This window comes from Pteronotus mesoamericanus, unplaced genomic scaffold (genome assembly GCF_021234165.1).
Source record: "Pteronotus mesoamericanus isolate MK-2021 breed Mesoamerican mustached bat unplaced genomic scaffold, CSHL_Meso_final contig_180, whole genome shotgun sequence".
Taxonomy (NCBI): Eukaryota; Metazoa; Chordata; class Mammalia; order Chiroptera; family Mormoopidae; genus Pteronotus; species Pteronotus mesoamericanus.
Genome location: NW_026555076.1, coordinates 630,579 through 645,092, shown reverse-complemented (window position 1 = coordinate 645,092; position 14,514 = coordinate 630,579).

Below are 14,514 nucleotides of genomic sequence, written 5' to 3'. Positions count from 1 at the left end.
TAAAACAGAAAACTATAGAGCATGGAAAATTAATAAAATGAAGCTACATGTATCAACATTATTAAATCACACAAAACTGTACTAAGCATAAAAATAAAGTTCTAGGATGTTGCACACAATATAATAGCATTTATTTTTTTGTTTCTTTTTCCACTTTTATGATTAGAGTTAACGGTGGTTCCCATTAATGCTTGAATGCTTTGTTTCTGTATGTAAAATAAGAATGTATCTCATGAACTCATTTCTATATTCAATCTACGTATTTGAGCTAATGTGAATATTTTTTAAACCTTTTTATTGCCTATGCTATTACAGTTGTCCCAGTTTTTCCCTCTTTGCTCCCCTCCCCGCAGTCTGCCCCCCATTCCCATAGACAATCCCCACACTGTTGTTCCTGTCCATGGGAGATGCATGCGTGTTCTTTGTCTAGTCCCTTCCCCTTTTTTTCAACCAGTCTCCTCCTTCCTCCTCCCCTCCCACAGCTGTCAGTCTGTTCCTTGTTTCTGTGCCTCTGACTCTATCTCGTTCCTTAGATTCTTCTTCTAAGTGAGATCATATGGTATCTGTCTTTTATTGACTGGCTTATTTCACTTAGCATAATATCCAGTTCCATCCATGCTATCACAAAAGTTAAGTCTTCCTTCTTTTTTTTACTGCTGCATTGTATTCCATTGTGTAAATGTGCCACAGTTTTTTTTTAATCCACTTACCTCCTGACAGGCACTTAGGCTATTTCTAAATCGTGGCTACTGTAAGTGACGCTCCTATGAAAACAGGGGTACATATATTCTTTTGAATTGGTGTTTCGGGGTTCTTTGGATATGATCCCAGAAGTGAAACTGCTGGGTCAAAAGGCAGTTCCATTTTTAATTTTGTGTGGAAACTCCATACTGTTTTCTATGGTGGCTGCACCAGTCTGCATTCCCACCAACAGTGCACTAGGGTTCCCTTTCCCCTACATCCTCACCATCACTTTTTGGTTGTTAATTCATTAATGATGGCCATTATGGAAGGTATGAGGTGATATCTAATTGTGGTTTTAACTTGCATCTCTCTGATGGCTAGTGACGTTGAGCATTCTTTCACATGTCTATGGGCCACCTGTATGTCCTCCTTGGAGAAGGTCCTTTGCCCATTTTTTAATTGGATTATTTATCTTCCTGGTGTTGAGTCATAGGAGTTCTTCATATATTTTGGAGATTAAACCCTTGTCCGATGTATCACTGGTATAATAGCATTTAAATAAAATTTAAAACATGTAAAGTAATATTAAATATTGCTTAAGAATTTGCACAAATGTTGTAAAAGTATAAAATCATGCTGGAGAATGATAACACCAAATTCAGAACAGTTTTTTCAAAAGTAACAGAGAACATAAGGCAAAATATTACTATTGTGGAAAGACAGTATGGCAAGTCCATGGACATCTTTTACATTATTGATCTCATATTTCAGAATACAAAAAGGCTCATTCAACTTAGTGATTTCAAATATCTATATGTTAAAATAAAATTATACTTGTAAAATCTCTGGATAAAAGTAAAATCTGCTCTGAATATTGTTCTTTAAAAAAATTTTAAAAATTCAACGTTTTACATTCAATATTATTTTCTATCAGTTTCAGGCATACATCATAGTGATTAGATAATCATATACTTTAAAAAGTGATTCCCCTAATATTTCCAGGACCTACCTGGCACCATACATAGTTATTACAATACTACTGATTTCCTATACTGTACTTTACGTCCCCATGACTGTTTTGTAACTACCAATCTGTACTTCTCAATCCCTTCACTTTTTTCACCCAGTCCTCCAATCCCTTTCCCCTCTAGCAACTGTGTCTGTTCTCTGTATCTGTGAGTCTGTTTCTGCTTTATTCATTCTTTTATTTATTATTGTTGTTCAAGTAGAGTTGTCTCCCTCCTCCTGCCACCCTTCCCCAACCCCACCCATCCCCACCTCCCACCTTCAATCCTGCCCATCTTTGGCTTTGTCCATGGGTCCTTTATCCATATCCTTGACAACTCTTCCCCTTCTTTCTCCAGTTATCCTCCTCCCCCACCCCTCTGGTTACTATCAGATTGTTCTTTATTCCATGTCTCTGGTTATATTATATTGGTCTTTAGATTCCACACATAAATGAAATCATATGGTATTTGTCTTTCTCTGACTGACTTATTTCACTTAGCATAATACCCTCTAGGTTCATCTGTATTGTCACAAATGGTAAGATTTCATTCTTTTTATGGCCAAATAATATTCCATTATGTATTGTGCCAAAACTTTTTATCCACTTGCCTATTGATGGGCACTTGGGTTGCTTCCAGAGCTTGGCTAAATAATACTGCAATGAACTTAGAGTTGCATATGAGTATATTCTTTCAAATTAGTGTTTTGGGTTTCTTCAGATACATTGATATAGTTCTTTTAAGATCACATCCTTAATGCCTGGTGCTTGGAGAGTTCACACCAGAATCACCTTGGGTGCTTGTTAAATAGGCAGATTCCAGGACAATGTCCCACACATTAAATCAGAATTTCTGAGTTTGGGGCTTTAGCATTGCAAGATTTACAGTTGAAGTTTGAAAGCTAACACTTTATAAATGTTACTAAATTGTCTTCACTCTCATTTTAATTGCCTGCATGATACTCCACTGAAGGAGTTAACTTATCTTTTCAACTTTTGTTGGACATTTAGGATCATTCATATTTCATCCTCATAATTCTTGGTCTTCCATATTGTCCTTTGAAACTGAGTAAGTGGTTAAGAGCCAAGGCTAATACTTCTAGGCAAATTATTCAATTAGTGCCCAACTAATACAACTTTATTTTCATTTAAGACATGTTTACTGAAGCCCACCATTTCCAAGGTACACTGGGGGACAACTAAGATGAGAAATTCAAGAATCTACCTGTCAAGGAGTTTAAATCTAGTAGATAGTTTGTAATTTAAAAATAATCAGCCAATGTTCTGTTTACTTTGTTGGTTGGGGGCGGTGGGGGGGTGTAGTTTTAATGCCTCTCAAGCAGCTGCTCTAATGATCTCTGTTTTACAGATGAAGAAACTGAGGTTTAGAATAATCCAGCAGCTTGCCCAGCATCACACAGGTAAGTGGAAGAATTGAGATTTGAACCTGGACAGTGTGATTCTAAGTCAGGGATTAGAAAACTTTGTCTGTAAAGGGCCAGAGAGTACATATTTTAGGCATTGGGGCCATATGATCCCTGATGCAAATACTCAGCTCCTCCATTGTAGAGTAAAAGCATCCATAGACAACACTTTAATGAACGGGCATGGCTGTCTTCCAATAGAACTTTACTTGCAAAAACAGGCTCCTGCTCCAAGGCATAGACTCCTACTTCCAGGCTGCTGTGCTGCCCGCCTCAGCCAGTCGGATATATTGAGCATCTCCTCTGTACTAGGTAGATACAGTTCCACAAAGATAATGAAATGACTCTCTGCCCTCAAGAAGTGTTAAGATTAGAAAAAGGTCATGTGACTTGGAGTAAGACATTAACCATGTCAGTGACTCACATTTAAATCTACATACACTGATAAATAATATTTTTCCTTCCACAGCATGGATGCTCTGAAGATTAATGTACAGTTTATGTACTGTGATTTCCTCAGCTGAATGTTTTTTAATGTTAAATTGATGCTTGCTCTTTAGCAGTCCCAAAGGAGATGCATAAATAAAACAATCAATCTTTTGCTCACAGAGGAGTCATCTTATGCTAATAAACTAGCAATTTTTATCCAGTTTGATTGCTATACACTTTATAATTATGAAGCACTTTTTAAATTTGTTATACTAAATTTTCTATGAGGGCCAAATACCTTTTAAAATTTTATTTAACACAATGGGAAAGAAAAAATCTTTATAATTTGGAAACATTGCAGTAGGTACTCAACAAGTTACCTATCTACAATATCTCCCTGTTGTTTAGATTTTGTGAGTTATAAAAGTTCTTTACCTCGGTCTCATGGGTGTTCTGACAAGAGCTGCTGTGAAAAAAGGCAGGAAGAGTCAGCTATTTACTTTTGGGGGTAGAGAGGATGGTTTTCAAATTGCTCCAAAAATTATATACTCAGAAATGAGAAGAAATGAACAACTGATCCGTGCAACAACGTGGATGAATCTCAAAAGCATTATGCTGAGGAAAAGAAGTACAGAAGACTGGGTACTGTATCATTCCATTAATGTGACATTTGGGAAAGCACATATTATAGGGATGTATTTCATACTAGTGGTTGCCAAGGGTTGGGGACAGGAGGAAAGGATCAATGGCAAATGGATTCATGGGACTTTTTTCCTTTTTATTAAATTTGAGGTGACACTGGTTAACAAAATCATACAGGTTTCCGGTGCACAATTCTACAACACATCATCTGTACACTGTATTGTGTGTTCCCCACCCAGCACACGACTTTTGGGAGTGACAGAAACGTTCTATGCTTTGTGATATGGTCACATGACTATACATGTCTAAACTGTCTTAAAAAGAATAAAATTTAGTGTATGTAAATTAGACCTCAATCAACCTGCCCAGAACTGTTATAGAGACCCCCTTGGGCAAAGATAAACAGAGAGAGCACAACACGTTCCAACAAATAGCTAATACTGTGATTTGGGTAAGAAGCACATCATTTGTTTACTTTCACAGACAGACCCCACGAGAACTTGGGGCAGGGCTGGTCTCTGAGAGCGAGTGGGAGGAAAGAGAAACAACTCGGGCAGCTGGCATGTCCTGACCCAGATGGCAGTTTCTGGCCATCCTTCACAGATTCCTGAGAAGCTCATTTCACTGTGTTAAAGAAGTTGAGATGAATTATATCACTTTCTACTTTGTTCGGTCTGACCCACATTTTGACCTCAAACTGCCCCAGAAAGTGCAAAGTGCCCAGTGCAGACACTTTAGCTGTCCTATTACTGCTTCCCGTAATGTTCCTAGGGTTAGCCATTCAAAAATATCCACTGAGAGTCTGCTATCTTCTGACACTGATAGAGCAGCAAACAAAACCGAAATCTCCGCTCCCCTGGAACTTTCATGCAAAGAAAATGTGCTTCCTATGCCCCTGCCAGTGGTCAAATAAACCAGAGCACCTTGTACACATTCCCTCATTAAATAATAAAATAAAAAAAAAAGTTTTATACAGTTTAAAAATCCAATCTTAAAAATAAATAAAACATAAACACCTCTGATTCAAAATTACACTTTTCAACAAAGTAGGTATTTGTAGTCTCACCTGCCCTGGTTGGGCTGTGGTTAACAGTTGCTAAAAAAATGCATATGTAGAAATGTGTCAAAACACAAAATTGGTTTCCAGGGTTTAAAAAGGAAGAGATTTCATTTGTCAGAAATGTGAAGATCTGTCGGGCATATGTAACAAAATCATTCTCAGGCCCCAAATTACATCAATCTGTGTGGCTCTTTTTTTTTTTTTCTTTTCTCATCCCCAAATGCCAGAAGAAAATAGTTTTTCCTTTCCACAGTCCCTCCTAATTTCGCACAGTGCCTAAACATGTGAATTTATGCAAAAGCAAAATGCTATTTTAGTTCTAATAGAATCACTCTCATTCAGTGATCTTCCTATAAAGAAACAAACATCTCATACACCTACCAATCTTAAAAACTGAGACCTAGTTATTACAATTACCAGGCATAATGAGCATTTTCCGCTAATTGTTTTCTTTATAGACATTAATGAGATTTTTTAAACTACAGACCTCATTTAGGATGAGGAATATCTCCGCAGCTTTCTTACAGAGATATTCTTATATCCAGAACCGTCAGGTAAAGGCTCCATCTGGAGTCTTCATCTTCCTCTACATCTTTTTCTAGCACTAGCGCACATCATCAGCATAACAGATGATGAGGAAATATGCATAAGGGATTCTGGTCTACTTGACAAACTGCAGGAGGGTCAAATGACAGGCGCACAGTGGACAACAAGTACTAAGAATGAAGTGGGACAGGTAGGCAGAGGTGAACAGACTCAGATTTATGGAATAACGCATGCATGTGCGCCAAATCACTTCACTTCCAGAGAGCCTAGAAAAGGCAGGCACAAGTGTCTTCGTTTTACTGACGGAGAAATTGAGGCTTCCAAGGTTTACGCAGCTTGCCCAAGTCACATAGCTGACAAGGGGCAAAAGCAGAAATCAAATCTGGATTCAGGGCACAGTCTCTTTTTTGTGTGTGTCCTTACTGATGCCTGTCTTCTGCAGATTCTGTTCATGTTAACATGGACTTTGTAAGTAGTTTTCTTGAAAAAGCAGGTAGTGAAACAGTATGAACCATTCCCCCCTCAAAATATGGGATGGTTAAAATATCAAAATATGGGAGTGACTTAACTATAAGTTTTCTGGTATGGCTTCTTTTGCTAGATTTTCTATAATAAACATGCATAAGCTTTTATACAAAGGAAAATTCTAATACAAGTTATTTTTACTCTTTTAATATTGTGAAAGTCCAGGATAAGAGCAAGGTATTATGGGGCACTGAGTCCAGCAGGCTGGAAAAGAAGTTAGGGTTAGTGAGCTTTGGCAATGATTGCATTTGGACAGTGCAAGTATGTTTAGGAAGACTTTGTTTTGTATAGGCTTTACTAAAGAGGCCCTCTCTCAAAAACCAGAAGGAAATGTACTATAGATATGGCAGCAAGTGCTAGAATTTGTTTCTCTTCTGTGAATACTAATGAAACCCTTTTCCTGCTTTGCATGATAACTTCATAACAGGACTTGGAGAGTGCTTCTCCCCGCAGGGCGGAGGTGCCATGACACCATAGCGTAAGAACTGCCATCATATAACATGCAACATGTGATGACTTCTGCACCGAGGAGGTGGGAAGTGTTCTACAGAGAAAATGACTTTGGGCTGGAGAGGAAGAGTCAGATTTTTGCCAGATGGGAAAGCAAGAAAGAAAAGAGAAGAGCATTTAAAGGTTCAAGAGAGCAGAAGTGCAAGCTTGTGTGGCTCTGGAGTTCAGAAAACAATACTGAAAAAAAGAAGCTCGGTGGGGTAATTGTGGGGTGGGGAGGTGAAAGGAGGTAGAAGAGGTTATAACGGGGATAAATGGTGATGGAGGGAGACTTGACTTGGGGTGGTGAACACACAATACAATGTACAGATGGTGGGTGTACTGTAGAATTGTGCACCTGAAACCTGTACAATTTTGTTAACCAGTGTTACCCCAATAAATTCAATAAAAAGGAAAAAGCTGTGCTCCAAGTCTTGTCCTGAAATATTGGGTTGGCCAAAAAGTTCATGGAGTTTTTTCTGTACAATGGCTCCAGTACTGCTTAGTTGTTTTAACTTTATTTGAAAAAAATGTGTTAGATTGTATTGTAATATCAGCATGCACTTGTAAAAAATTTATCAATATTGGTGAATTTTTGTGCAGCTATTTTAATATTGGAGATGGAAGAAAATATGCAACATTTTCAGCATATTATGCTTTATTATTTCAAAAAAGGTAAAAATGCAACTGAAAGGTAAAAAAAGATTTGTGCAGTGTATGGAGAAGGTGCTGTGACTGACTGAGTGTGTCAAAAGTAGTTTGTGAAGTTTCTTAGTACTATTGACATTTTAGCCAAACAATACTTTGCTGTGAAGCTTTCTTACACATTGGAAGATGTTTAGCAGCACCCCTGGCCTCTAAACCCTAGAAGCCAATAGCAGGAGATAGTCAACATACTCACAATATCCAAATCAATAGTTATTGGTGAAAATGAAAAATGTGTCTTTTATTTTATGGGAAAAAAAAACTGAACAGACTTTCTGGCCAACCCAATAGTCCTCTTTCATCGATATGGGAATTTAGCATTCAGCCAGAATTCTTAAAGAGCTGACTGATGGCAGCGTCAGCTCAGTGACATCACCCTGATAGATGTGGCAGTTTGCTGTCACCTTGGGATACACATTCTTCTCTCTCTGTGTTGACATATCATTGCACAGGTGACAGCCAGCCATAAAGATAAGGCATTATTTTCTCCTAAAACAAATACCAAGTAGACAAGTTGTGGGTTTTATGCAAAGATTTATTATCTTGTACGAAATACTAATAAAAGAGTTGCCAATTGATTAAAATTCCTCAAAAATGTCCTTTTTTGAGAGTAACAGACAAAGCACCCACAAGGTCTACCTTTACCCAAGAGATAAGAACCTACTGGATGATGTCTGCTCTTGCCTTTGAGGGAATTAAAAAAACTTAGTATATTTACAGGATTTTCTGTAAGGGCCAAGAGACTTTTAGGCAAAGAGAGTATTTTGGCACACTAAAAGAACACAAAAATGGGCCACTCATTTCAGAAAGCTACACCTGCATAGTCTAAACATTTTAAAGATGATATTTATACCCTTGAAGCCACAGGGACAGCAGAGAAACAGCACTGGGCATTTTCACTTGGTCTATGGGAGGGAGGTTCTTCCTCTGAAGTGTCAGCAACCAAATTCAGAGGCCCTTCTGTGAGTCGTCTAAGGACTGTAGGAATGCAAGCATGCACGCATATTTTATTTATAATTTGCCTCGGTCCATAGGGATAGGAGGTGGCTTTCAGTAAGTACATGAGGAACCAAATATTACTAGATATGTTGAAGTCTGGACAGAGAAAATATAAGTGGGAGTAGAAATTCAAGACCACTGAAATGAAAGACACATATATGCATGCCATAATTAAATTTCCAGTTTGGCTCTGGGGCTCCAGGCAGTCAAAATGAAAAAAGGCTCAACTAGTCACATCATGCTCATTAGCAAAAAGAACATGCAACACCTCAGGCAAGCAAAGATGTCCTAGCCTGGATTTGAATAGGAAATTCTCAAAAGGAGCATTCTTTGGGGAGCATTAAATTGAGGCGGTAGTCACTGCCCTCAGAACTACCCTAATAATTGCAGTTATTGAGTCCATGTTTTTCTCCTCTTCTATCATCCTTTGATTAAATTTACCAGGGGGAAAAAAACCCCACAGGATAAAACATTAAAACCCAACTTCATGAAGGGAATTCTGTAAGTGGCTAATGCAACTTTGCTCAGCAAAGAAAGAATGGATGGGAGATATTTCTTCCACTCAATCCTCCAGAGAAAAGACACTCATCGATTCAGTCATTTGTTCACTTTGAGCTTCTACGAGGAGGTGCTAGGAATCAAGATGGGTACTATAGATTCAAAGTCATAGTAAGACATAGTCCTAATCCTCGAAGAATTCAGTTTGGTAAACTCTGATTTCCAAAGGTTTTTTTTTTTTGGTCAGTGTCCTCATTACCACAAAATTTTACTATAACCGTTCATGGAAACTTGGAAGGCATGATAAAAACAATAGTATTCTTACCATGTTTCACTAAAAGAACTTATGACATGATTTCATACTTAGTTCTCTAAAAATTGTTTTCTCCACAAGGCTTAACATATTCACTCATTCACTTAAAAAAATATGTATTGAGTGTCTATTATTTCTAGGCACTGTTCTTAGCACTGGGTTAGAGCACGAAAAGAACAAACAAAAACCCCCTGCCCTATGGAAAGCAAAGATCCCAATGGGATATACTGGGCTGACCAAAAAGTTCGTCTTTTTTTCTGGAAGATGGCTGTAGTAGTGCTTAGCTGTCTTTAACTTCATTGAAAACAATTTTGTTAGACTGTATTGTCTAACAAATATAATCTAGCTGTCACATCAGAGTGCAGTAAAAAAAAAAACACCAAACATCAAAATTGGTGAATGTTTGTGTAGCTATTTTAATGTTGAAGATGGAAGAAAATAAGCAACACTTTCAGCATAACATGCTTTATTACTTCAAAGGTAAAAATGCAACTGGAATGCAAAAATGATTTGTGCAGTGTATGGAGAAGGTGTTGTGACTGACTGAACGTGTCAAAAGTTATATGTGGCATTTTGTGCTGTAGGTTTCTTGCTGGATGATGCTCCACGGTCGGGTAAACCAGTTGAAATTGATAGTGATTGAATCAAGATGTGAATTGTGAACAATTAACTTTATACCATGCGGGAGATAGCCAACATACTAAAAACATCCAAATCAATAAAGTTATTGGTGAAAATGAAGAATGTGTTTCTTATTTTACAGAAAAAAACTAAACAGGATTCTTGGTCAACCCAATAATATGCACCAGAAAGAGTTCTAAGCTAACTCCATATATTCATTTGATCTTCACAAGAAGCCAAGGATAAACTACTATTACTATTACTATTTCCATTTTACAGATTAAAAAACAGACTGGGTAAGGTTAAATACCGAAGTTACATGGCTAGTAAGAGGTAGAGCAGGGATTCAAAATCAGGCAGTCTGGCCCCAGGGTCCACATCCCTAAGTACTGTTGTGACCGTCACTAACAGCAGATGCCCAGGAAAGGTCTGCTGAGTGGATGAACAGAGGAGAGGAGGACAGAAAGGTCAGAGAAGTCAGGAAGGATACTGTAAAGATGAATTCAATTCTTACACTTGCAGAAATCCTTAATGGTCACAGACTATGTTCAAATGAAATCTCACTGAAGTTTCATGACCACTCTATGAGGTATGTTTTCTGATCCTCTTTGTTCAGAGGAGACAGAGACTGCCCCAGATCACAGAGTTGGTGAGTGGTGAAGCTGGGTCTCCTGTGCTCTTTCTAAGGTTCCTCAGAGGCAGGAGAGGCAAACTCAGCTTCAGGTGCCAAGTAAAGCTTCCCAGAAGAACAGGTATGGAGCTGTGCCTTCAAGTAAGCAAGTGGAATTTTAAAGGCACATTTCCAGAAGATTATGGAAATTAAAACAAAACAAAAAAACAGGCACTAGACTTACAGTAATAACTCAATAAATATTTGAACCAAAATGTTTGCCAATGTGGTGCGTTGAATCAAAATGAACCACTTGTTTGCCAATCATTGTACCACTGTTTCCAGAAACTCAGACCCTTTCCTGGTTCCTCAGGTATCCCCAGGATATCCTGGTATCTGCAAGAATTCCATGGGGTTTGCAGGATCCTTGTGTAAGGATTATGTACCCCCCAACCCACTGACAATGGGCTTGGCCCTGATACCTGTCTTGGCCTTTAGCCTGTCAGTAGACATGGCACATACAATGCCTGGGAAGTTTTAACAGCAAATGGGTGCTTCCACGGGCTGTCTTTGCCCTCTGCTACAAGTACCCCAGCCCCAAATAGGGACTGCCCCTTCAGTCTGGATTACAGAATGAAAAGACACAGGGAGCAGAAGATCCAATGCCAATATGCTGAAGACATACAATGTGGGCAAGAAATAACGCCCTCTGTTATTGCCCACCACTGAGAATTGGGGACTATTTGTTACCACAGAGCAGCTGACCAAAACAGCTGCTGTTGCTGCTGCTATTATTATTTTTATGGGTTGACTTTCAATTTTAGGCTCCAAAAAGTTTTGAAAAACTTTTTAAAATCAATCAAAATTTCCAATCGTCACAACAGATTTCTCCCAGATCTGAGTGGGTCTGATTCTAATAAATATGTCACAGAAATATTCAGTATTCCTATCCTGTACAGATCCTTCTTTTTTTTTTTTCCTTTACCTACCAACCCTGTCTCCTGACAAACCTTATGGGCGATGACAGCATCTCTGCTGAGCTCATTTTCCACTCTCCATTCACAGTCTCTGTGGGAGATGTGATTTACAAAATGAAGTCAGGAGACTGGCTTTTCAAGGCCTCCCTTAGAAGCTCTATAGCCCTGTTAAATAAGCTATTTTTCATTTAAAGATAAAAAATTCACTGATGCAGATTTCATCATTGTTTATTAATAGAGTCACACCTATTCTATTTTCCTAGCTCAGCCTTTTGTAATTTTTAGGAAAATTAGCTTCTAAAAAATTATTCTATTGCCGTACATCAACAACAGTGTTTACTCTTCTTTTAAGCAAATGCTCTGTGTTCAGCTCTGGTGGCGTCAAGTACCGAGTGAGGAACTGTCACTCTCCTCTAACACTCGCTACCTTAGCACACGGGCACAATATGAGCTTAAAGTCTAATGGGAAAATGGGACAATAAGCAAGTGAGTAACCAAATGCCTTCAGTCCTGTTAAGTACTATGAAGAAAAGAGAGGGTTTTAGTCCCCTTATGACCTCCTACCCCCCAGGATTAAAAAAAGAAGAAAAGAAAAGACATCTCCCATACAGAACAATTCAAAATAATGTATGTGGATACTCTGCCCTTAAGGAGGTGAAGCATAACTCCCTAATCCTTAGGTGTGGGGTATGCAGGAAAACTTCCTTCCAAAGAGTAGGAGACAGAAGGGGAAGAGAAGTAACTTTACAGAGGAGACACTTGACCAGTACCTCAGCCAGGTGATCAAGGTCAGCATCAACAAGCCATACTAATAGTAGAGACCCTTGATGTGATATAATGAGAATGATGTTCATCAGACAATGGTCGTCCTTCCAAAACAAAAACAAAAACAAAACATACTACCTAAGTCTCATCATGAGAAAAATATCAGACAAATTCCCACAAAGGGACATGCTACAACATGCATGACCAATATTCCTCCAAACTGTCAAGAACACCAAAAACAAAGGAAGTTGGGAAACTGTCACAACTAAGAAGACATGACTAAATGTATGTGGTTTCCTGGATAGACTCCTAAAACAGAGAAAGGCATTAGGAAAAAACTAAAGAAATGTCAATAAAATACGGAATTTAGTTAATGGTAATACATCAATATCTGTTCATCAATTGTGACAAATGTACCACACTACATTAAGATGCTAATATTAGGGGAAGTTGGGTATCCAGTATATAGAAACTCTCTTGTATTGTCTTCAAACTTTTTCTATAAATCTAAAACTGTTTTAATAAAAAATCTATTTGAAATTTAAAAAAAAAGGAAAGAGAGGGTTTTAATAGAGAATAAAGAGGTATGGGATGAGGTGAGGCTAACTGATAATCAGGGAAGACCCATCTGAATGGGGGACAATTTCCACTCATATCCTGAGTAGGGCAGGGAAAGAGCACTGTGTAAAGGGCAGGAGGACACACGTTCCGGCGAGGCCCTGAGGTAGAAAAAGAGCTTCGAATGGTTAAGAACTGAAAGAAGCCAGTGCCTCCCTTGCTGTCCACATTTTAGCAAGAGAAGAGGGAGAAGAAGGTGAGATGGAACTGAAGAGCAAAGCCTAAGTCAGGTCAGAAGGAGCTTCACCGGTTTGGATGTTATTCTGAGAGGAAGGAGAAGACACAGCAGGGTGTTCAGCAAGGACATGACGCGATATGATCCGCACTGATCAAGGATGTTTGGAAATGGACTAGAGTGAAGCAAGAGAGAAGGTGGAGAATCCCATGACGAGGCTGCTGCAAATGTCCAAGAGGAAGGAGAGAGTGCGCCAAGAGGAACTGGAGAGAAGAGGAAAGACATGAGGTCTAATTTAGAGGTAAATATACAAAATTTGCTGACAGACCAAAGCTCGGCACAGGGAAGAGAACAAATACTGAAGGCTGACATCTAGGTTTCTGGCCTGAGGAAGGAGGTAGAGGGTGATGCAACTGAATGACGTGGGGAGGATAAGGGTGGAATCCACCTAATGAATTAAGTCAGAAATTTTGAACAACTGAAATTTAAAATGCCTGTGAGATATCCAACTGGATATTAGAAAGCATTTTCTGATTTCCGCAAATCTGGGATGGAGGCTCCTCTTATTTTTTCCCATACCCTTATTTCAGCATTTACAACACTCTGTTTTAATATCCTGTTTTCTCAACTCCATCCTTTAACAGACTAAAGCTCCAAAATGGCAGAGATTTTACTGTCTTGTTCACCATTAATTCCTAGTACCCAACAGTGTTCTGGCCGCATAATAGAACTTCAATATAAGTTTATTCAAGGAATAAATGAAGTTTGACATTGACACAAAAGATAAATACAAAAGCATCCAAAATAAAACTATAAGTCAATCTCATCTATGAATATGAATGTAAAACCTGAAGTAAAATATTAGCAAGTCAAATCCTGCAATCTAATAGAAGAATAATACATCAGGTCAATAAAGATGAGATTAAAATAATAAGAGAATTTATATATAAACTTCATCCTTAAAAATTTGAAAATTGATACAAAATAAACAATTCTAAGACTGTAAGGACAACCCAGCATTAGGAAACCTCAGAAGAAAAATTATATAATTCTTTGGATAAATGATAAAGAACATTTGATAGATTTCAAAATTCATCATGACAACGACTCAGTAAATTCAAAATAAAAAGATGTTTAATCTTTTTATTAGAAAATTCAATCTTAATGAATCAACAGAGGAAAAAAAATGAGTAAGACAGAGGAGGCCTGTGTAAACTATTATTGTTTTGAACATTTTAGTTAAAAGATCAAAAAAAGAAAGTAAAAATGTTGGAAAAAGAAAAATTACCTTTTTTTTTCAGCTTATGACTATCTGCCTTGATACTACTTAGGACTAATTGGAAATTTTAATGTTTTCCAGTTATAACAACTTTCCCACATTAGCTAGATAGAAAATATGATGGAGAAAAGAAAGTACATTCATGAAAA